This window comes from Dipteris shenzhenensis, chromosome 10, assembly GCF_047967505.1.
Source record: "Dipteris shenzhenensis isolate YYH24624 ecotype China chromosome 10, Dip_SZ_1.0, whole genome shotgun sequence".
NCBI classification, from domain to species: domain Eukaryota; kingdom Viridiplantae; phylum Streptophyta; class Polypodiopsida; order Gleicheniales; family Dipteridaceae; genus Dipteris; species Dipteris shenzhenensis.
The window spans coordinates 53,514,447-53,523,390 of NC_141605.1; positions in this window are offsets into that span (position 1 = coordinate 53,514,447).

Sequence of the window (8,944 nt, forward strand, 5' to 3'; positions counted from 1 at the left end):
ACTACCATCAAAAAATGCACTCCCAAGTGTGTTATCTGAACAAGTACTTATGGTATGGGTGCCACACTTTGCATGCGACTCAATACCACATAGTTTGAGGCATATGCAGAGTATTATGCCCATTGAATATGCTTTGCATGGTCAATCACACATTATACACCTAACAAGAAGCTCCCAGGTGTGTTATTCGAACAAGCACTTATGGGATGGACGTGCCACTTTGCATGCAAGTAAATGCCACCTATGTTGAGGAACTTGCAAAGTATTATGCCCATCGGATATGCTTTGCATTGTCGATCAAGCATTAAGTTCCGTTTTTACCTAAGTGTGATGAACATCCATCAAAAAACACGCTCCTAGGTGTTATCCGATCAAGTTCTTATCAGATGGACACACCACATTGCATGAATTTCAATACCAGCTAGGTTGTGGTGCGTGCATAGTATTTTGTGCATCGGATGTGATTTGCATGGTCTATCAAGAATTAAACACATTTGTGCCTTAGTGTCATGCACAACCATAAAGAAACATAGTCCTAGGTGTGTTATTTCAACCACTGCTTATCAGATGGGGGTGCTACTTTGCACGCAAGTCAATAAAACCTAGGTTGAGATGTGTACAAAGTATTGTGCCCATTGGATATGCTTTGCATTATCAATCAAGCATTAAACAATGTTTTTGCCTTAGTGTCATGCACAACCGTCAAAAAACACGGTCCTAGGTTTGTTATTCAAACAAGTACTTATGGACTAGACACACCACTTTGCATGTAAGTCAATACCACCTAGGTTGAGGCATGTGCAAAGTATTGTGACCATTAGATATGCTTTGCATGGTTGATCACACATTATACACCTTTTTCCCCTAGCATTATGTACATCCGTAAAAAAACATGCTCTTAGGTGTGTTATCCGACCAAGTACTTATTGAATATGACAAAATATGAAGAGGGGAGAGGAGAAGAGTGGAGATGAGGAGAGAGGTTACAGCTAGAGAGCACACCACAAATGACTAATTGTACACTAGAATTAGTTGAAAAAATAGAATATATACAAACCCTTTTAAGGTTAGGGTTAGGGGATCTAACCCTTTCCTTTATAGCACTCTATAAGGTTAGTGCTATGCACATATGATCACGTGATGGTGCTATGCACACATGATCACATGATGTTGAGCGTGAACTCTCAACACCTTCCCTCAAGATCAACATCATGAAGTAGGCCTTCCCTCAAGATGATGATTCTGGGGAATCGAAGAAGGACTGAGCATTACATTCCATCACACCCCTTTAATGGGAATGTCCTTCCTCTGCATCAAACCAAGAGCTAGTCGGTGTTTCTCGAATAGCTCTTTACCGAGTGGTTTGGTAAAGATGTCTGCAACATTTTCTTTGCTATCACAATGCTACAGTGTGATGTCACCAAGTAACACTCTTTCTCTGATGAAGTGCTCTATGACATCAATGTGCTTTGTTCTGGAGTGATATACTGGATTTTTGGCCAATGCTTGAGCCGATTGATTATCACAGTATATTGTTGTTGGCTTTGACTCATCAAAGTAATCTATTTCTGACAATAGTCTTCTGAGCCATATAGCCTCACATGCACCTGTAGTGAGTGCTCTATATTCTACTTCAGTCGAAGACAAAGAAACAGTTGGCTGTTTGTTTGACAACCATGATATAGCACCTTGACCAAGGAAAAATGGATATCCCTGTGTCGATCTCCTGGTCTCATGATCTCCAGCATAGTCACTATCAAAGTATCCATGCAACCGTGGATGACTTCCTCTGTATTCTATCCCAAACTGTCTTGTACCTCTGATGTATCTCAAGACTCTTTTGGCTGCATTCCAGTGAGACTGTTTTGGATTTGCCATAAACTGTGCTAGTGAGCTTACTGCATAACAAATATCTGGCCATGTGATTATCAGATATATAAGAGATCCAATGAGTTGCCTGTAGTATCTGTCATTGATTGTAGGCTTTTCTGAATCTTTAGTAAGTTTCAAACTCTGTTCCATGGGAGTGGCTGCAATCTTGCAATCTGCCATATGAAACTTCTTCAGGAGACTGTCAACATATTTGAGCTGACTCATGAATGTGCTATCTGAATCTCTCCAGAACTCAATTCCAAGACAATAGTGCATAAGTCCAAGATCTTTCATGTCGAACTCTGCAGATAAGTCTTGTTTTAGTTTTTTGATGAAGCTATCCTTGCTTCCTATCACAATCAGATCATCTACGTACAAAAGTGCAATAGTAATATCTTCCCCTTGAACTTTGTAGTAGAGAGTATGATCTGCATTGGACTTCATGTATCCCAGATCAGCAAAATACTTGTCAATTCTGCTGTACCAACTTCTAGGTGCTTGCTTTAAGCCATAGAGACTTTTCTTGAGATGGCAAACCTTGTTCTCCTTTCCTGGTTCAACATAACTGGCTGGTTGTTGCATGTAGACTTCCTCGTCTAGATAACCATTGAGAAATGCATTTTTGACATCTAGCTGATACACATTCCATTTACTGAGTGTTGCTAGTGATATCAAGAACTGTATCGAATCCATCTTTGCTACTGGAGCATAAGTCTCATCATAATCTTGGCCATATTGTTGTGCAAATCCTTTTGCAACTAATCTGGCTTTGTATCTCTGAATACTGCCATCTGGATTGTACTTCACTTTGTATACCCATTTGTTGGCTATGGCCTTCTTTCCAGGTGGAAGGTTGCATAATTCCCAAGTGTTATTTTTATACAAAGCATCCATTTCTTCATTCATAGCAGTTTGCCATTCTGGCTTGTCTACTGCGTCTTCGAAGTACACTGGCTCTTCTGTAGCCATGATGGTAGTCATAAGAGCATAGTTGGGGGTTTCCACCTGAATTGCTTTGCCTTTCTGAGCATATGTCAATATGGCTGGTGGTCTGCTTTCCCTAATAGACCGTCTGAGCTGCTGTGGCACTGCTTGGGGTGTTGCTGGCAATTCTTGCTCTTCTTCATCAACCTGTTCTGTAGGTGACTGTGAAGTCGATGCTTCTATCTCCTGTGTAGGTGAGGTTTTCCATTCTGATTCCTCATCGAAGATTACATCTTTGGAGATAATGACTTTGCGGTTGATGGGATCATACAATTTGTATGCTTTGCTTTCTTCACTGTAGCCAACCATGATGCATTTGCGTGACTTCGCATCCAATTTCCTGCGATGATCATCATGTATGTGGGCATATGCTATGCAACCAAATATGCGGAGATGCCCAATGCATGGCTTGTGTCCAGTGAATGCTTCATAAGGAGTCATACCTTGTATTGGTTCGGTAGGAAGCCGATTAAGCAAGTAGTTAGCTGTAGCTATTGCTTCTGCCCAATACTGATTCGGAAGATGCTTTTCACTAAGCATTGCTCTAGCACTGTCTGCTAAAGTCCCATTCTTCCTTTTAGCTCTTGCATTTTGCTGAGGAGTATCTGCACATGTGAATTGTCTTCGAATGCCGTGATTTTTGCAAAAGTTCATGAATGCTGAAGACATGTATTCACCTCCTCTGTCTGATCTCATGACCTTAATCTTTCTGCCTGTTTGGTTTTCTACCATGGCTTTGAATGCTTGAAATTTGGCAAACACTTCAGATTTCTCTTTCAGAAAGTAGACCCAACAATATCTCCTGTAGTTGTCGATGCAAGTAATAAAGTGAACCATTGATGCTGCGGGTCTGGGCATAACCCCATACATCTGTATGAATCAAATCAAGAATACCTCATGCACGAGAGGTACTTCTGACAAAGTTGGTTCGCTTTTGTTTGCCGAAGCAACATGCTTCACAGACCTTTCCAAGAAACTGTAGCTTCGGAATCCCAATTGCCATATTTTGATTCCTGAGATCTAACAAGTACTTGAAGTTGACATGACCATATCTCTTGTGCCATTTTGCAGATAGTGGCATCTGTTGCATTTCAGCTGACATGGCATGCTTATCTGGTACTGTAGCTAGCATCCTATATAAGCGTCCTTCCTTGACACCTTTTGCTACTAGCTGACCTCTTTTGGATTTGTCTCTGATAGTGCATTCATCATCGCCGAAGATGACTTTGTAGTTGTGTTCCATCATTTGACCTACTGACAAAAGGTTCTTGCTGAGCTTCGGAACATAGAGCACATCTTTGACTAATCCTTTTGTACCAGTGAAATTGTTCATGGGGATAACACCTGTCCCTTGAATCGGATTCGGTGTATTGTCTGCTGTGTAGATGACATTCTTTTGACCTTCTAATGGCTTCATTTCTGTGAACCATTCCTGATGATTTGTCATATGAGATGATGCACCGCTGTCGATGTACCAAGGATCCTGTTCCACTTGGTCGACTTGATAGCTGAAATCCTCTTTGGGATTGAAATCAGTGTCTAGGTGCATTGTATCAGTCTGATGCAATTCCTCACTTGCAAGAAACATATTTCCATGTTCATTTGCAAAATTACTGTGACTAGAATGTCCACCACGATGATTTCCTCTTCCTCGGGAATTCCCTCAATTACTGCTAGATTGACCGCCTTGGTCGTACTGCTTCTTGCGGCAATCTCTTTCATAGTGTCCGAACTTGTGACAGTAATTGCACTGGATGTTTGACACATTGGTGGATGCATTCCCTCGTCCTTGGAATCTTCCTCGGTTGGAATGATTTCCTCTTTGCTGATTCTGATGTTGCTGAGGATGATGCTGATGCTGATGCTGATTTTGACTTTGTTGATGATGACCACTTTTCTGATATGATCTACCTCTATTTCTACCTTTGCCTCTGCTTCTGTCTGAAGCTGTGAATGCCTGATCATTAGAATGACCTTTACGTGCTTGAATGGCCTGAGTCCTGAGTTCTTCACCAAGTAGAACTGACTGAAGTTCTTCCAGTGTTGGAATTTGCCGTTGGATGGCAATACTCTGGACTAGATTCTCATATCCTTCTCCTAGTCCATTCAGGATTACTTGAACCATTTCTGCGGGATTCATAGTCTCTCCTGCTGCTGCAAGTTGATTGTTGTAGTCTTTGATGCGGAGTACATAAGCATGACCGGTTTCATTGCTATTGCAGAAACTCTGGTTGATCTGGTTTCTCAGGGTGAGAATCCTGGTTGGACTCGTAGAGAGCTGCGAACATATCCCATGCTTCTTTTGATGTCTTGACTGTGTTGAGCTGTCCTAGCATGACATCTTGCACATTCTGCTTGATCAGGTGATAGGCATACTTGTCTTTCTTATCCCATTCTGCTTGAGCTCGGGCAATGGCAGGATCTACTACTGGTGCAGAAACTGTTTGTGTAGATGTAGATCCCGATGTAGATCCCGTTGCTGGTGCTGTGACAACAGATGTGGTAGAGCTACTGGTGGCTGGATCGGCCAATGGTCTAGGTATAGATCCATCGACATACTCCCATTTGTCCTGAAGCACAAGAATGGTCTCCATTCGGTATTTCCATGTACCATAATTGGAGTTGTCTAACTTAGCAGATGCCTCCAGATTGAGGTTGCTAGTCGACATGGTGCAAACAATGTACTCAAAAGTGTCCTGAAAAAAACTCTGTATGAATCAACTGCAAAAACACTGAAGATGCCAAGTGAAATCTCTGTACCGTCGGTGAAGATAGAACTGCAGTATATAAGATCTGACCTGTGTTACAAGGCTTGTGGCAATGATGCCGAGAATAGCCAAGAGGCTTTACAAGGCTGAAAAATGATGTGCATGATGCCGTGAGATAGCCAAATAGGCTTTACAATGGTGGCATGTGTGTGTGAAATCAAGTGCTATCTGCCCACTGAACCAATCTGCAATGCCTCTGAACTCTGAAGTCTGCTCACTAAACTGATGAACGTAAGGTTTCAGGTAATGTAATGATGTGAAATCAGATGTGAGCGTATGGATTGACTCCGAGTAGGTACTAGTCGGGAATTTCGGGCATGGCTTAGATTGGCAACTTGGGGAATTCAAAGCGTCTGCTCTATGGCGATCTAGTCTACTCTGATCTAGATCTAAACCAACCGTCGATCGATGAAAAAGCAGCAAATAATTCCTTTTCTTTTGTTCTTTTTAAGTGCTGGGTTAGATGCGTCGATGTAGAGGCAAATGTGCGTGAAGGAAGTGGTTTTGTCGGCGAGGCTCAAATGTGAGTGTAACTTGCGCCGAAATATGCGCATGATGTAACGAGCGCGTAGAGCACAAAAAACCGAGCGACTTTCCTTTTTGGAGCACCCTCAAATTCTTCCTGGATCAAGAGATATGACTTGATCTAGGTGGAGGGGCAAAAGGAGTGCAAATGGTGCTCAATGATGGTCACTATGAGTCACATGCAGTGAATGATGTGGCACTGTGCTTAGCAAGAGGTGTGCCAGTGAAGCTCTGTGCTGAGGTGGCAGGAGTGTGCACATGCAGTGTGTGCACAGTGTGCCTGGCAAGGGACTGTGCCTGCAGAGGGTCAGTGCTGACTGGACTGCTGAGGTGGCAGTATGGTTGAGTTAAGGTAGCTTGACCATGGTTCAGTGACTTGTGGTAAACTTGACCTGTGGTTAACTTAATTGGGGTTTACTCAACCAACCTTATCAACTCTCTAACCAGGGTTACGGTACCCGAGTTAACTTAAACAAATAAGATGATGAAGCCCAAGGGTGTGAGGTCACCTTAGGATAAGGTTCTTGCCACGTGTCTTTTTCTAAGGTGTTGAACCTTAGGAAGACAATACGACGGAGATGGCGATGGAGGTCGTTGACGGGTCGACCTTCAGTGGAGGCACTTCTGCTACGTGGTCGATGTTTCGATGGAGCGTTGGAGTAGTTGGAGCATAGGAGTTGCGTTGAAGGAGCCGCCTCAAGCGAGAAGGCATTGTGTGTAGCCCACAGTTGTTGATGCAATTGCCACTGCAGATCCTGTTTGGCACAGGGGTCGTGTTTGTGGCTGCATACGGTTGAAGAAGGTTGTGCAGGGCCCGTGAGATCCCTCAGCATTGTGAAGGGCTCTGGTGGTCGTTGGGCGCTGTTGGAGCCTTGTAAGAGCTAGGAGCTGAGGCAGCGAGGCATGCGTTGATGGAGTCATGGGCAGATGTAAGGCCGGAGTCTATTAGTTGAGCCGAGTGTGCAAGAGCCTATTGTCAGGAGCCCGTTGATTACTGCCTCTCAGAAGGCTATTGTGAGGCCCGTCGGCTGATGGCATTGCCTTGTGTATGGTTGCTGCCTGTGAACGGAAGCGGCTGTTCGAGCAGGAGGAGTAAGCTGCTTGTTGGGCACGAAAAAAGGCAGGAGGGTTACCGATGAAGGGAATGTAAGGGAGCACAAAGGCGCCTTGGGAGCGGAGAGTGCGAGCTACAGCGCTTGGCTAGAGACCTGTGGATAAGCTTGCAGGAGGAGCAGGCTGGTTGTTGAGTCGCGCTTTGTTGCTGCAGGTCTATGTAGCCGGTCGCCTATGGAGTTGACCGTTCATCATTCGAGATAGAAGACTGTTGTAGGAGCTGGGCGTTGCAGTCCCGGAATAGAGCAGAGTCGCAAGGTTGGAGCTTGCTACCATGAAGCCATTGATGTAGCTAGCCGTGGACAGCTCTCTTGAGCTTTGAGCTGTTGGAGGCTATGGCGGCCGAGTACAGGAGATCGTTGTATTGGGAGAGGTCTTTGCTACACCATTTGCTGTCACCTATGGAGAGCTTGGAGCGCTGCACAAAGGAGGTGAAGAATAGATCCCGTTGTTGATGTTGCTGGCTGTGGAGAGCCAGGAATCGAGTCGGTGGCCTTGTGAAGAACTCTATGTATCTCTCTCTCTCTCAAACAAGAAATCTATCTCTTTCTCACACCTCAAGAATAGTGGATGGAAACTTTCTCTCTATTTCTCTTAAGAAGAAGAATCAAATCTCTCACAAACTCTTGAAGGAGATGAACGGAAATATATCACCAAATGGATGGAATTTTCTCTCAACGGAAGTGAAGGGAAGGATCTCACAATCACTCAAGAGAACTCTCAATCTCACAATCTCTCTCACACTCTCAAGAAACTCAATGCTTCAGCGGAAGACAAGGGAGCTCTAATACCATGACAAAATATGAAGAAGGGAGAGGAGAAGAGTGAGATGAGGAGAGAGGGCACAGCTAGAGAGCACACCACAAATGACTAACTGTACACTAGAATTAGTTGAAAAAATAGAATATATACAAACCCTTTTAGGGTTAGGGTTAGGGGATCTAACCCTTTCCTTTATAGCACTCTATAAGGTTAGTGCTATGCACATATGATCACGTGATGGTGCTATGCACACATGATCACATGATGTTGAGCGTGAACTCTCAATAGAATATGCATGTCACTTTGTATGCAACTCAATACCACTACATTTGAGGTGCATGACAAGTATTGTGCCCATCGGATATGCTTTGCATGGTCGATCGAACATTAAATATGGTTTTTGCCTTAGTGTCATGCACAACTGTAAAAAAAGACGATGGTGCTAGGTGTGTTATTTGCACAAGTACTTATCAGATGGGGACGCCTCTTTCCACACAAGTCAATACCACCTAGGTTGAGGTGGGGGCAAAGTACTGTGCCCATCAGATATGATTTACATGGTCGATCGAGCATTAAATGCAGTTTTTGCCTTAGTGTCATGCACCACCGTCAAAAAACACGGTCCTAGGTGTGTTATTTGAACAAGTACTTATCGGATGGGGGTGCCTCTTTGCACAAGTAAATACCACCTAGTTTGATGCAAGGGCAAGGTATTGTGCTCATTTGATATGCTTTGCATGGTCAATCATGCATTATACACTGTTTGTGCCTCAGTGTCATGTACAACCATTAAAAAACACAATCCTAGGTGTGTTATTCGAACCATTGCTTATCGTATGGGGGTGCCATTTTGCACCAGGGATGTTCTTATCAAAGCTATATGTATATATTAATATAAAATCTTCGCTAAAGTTTATCAA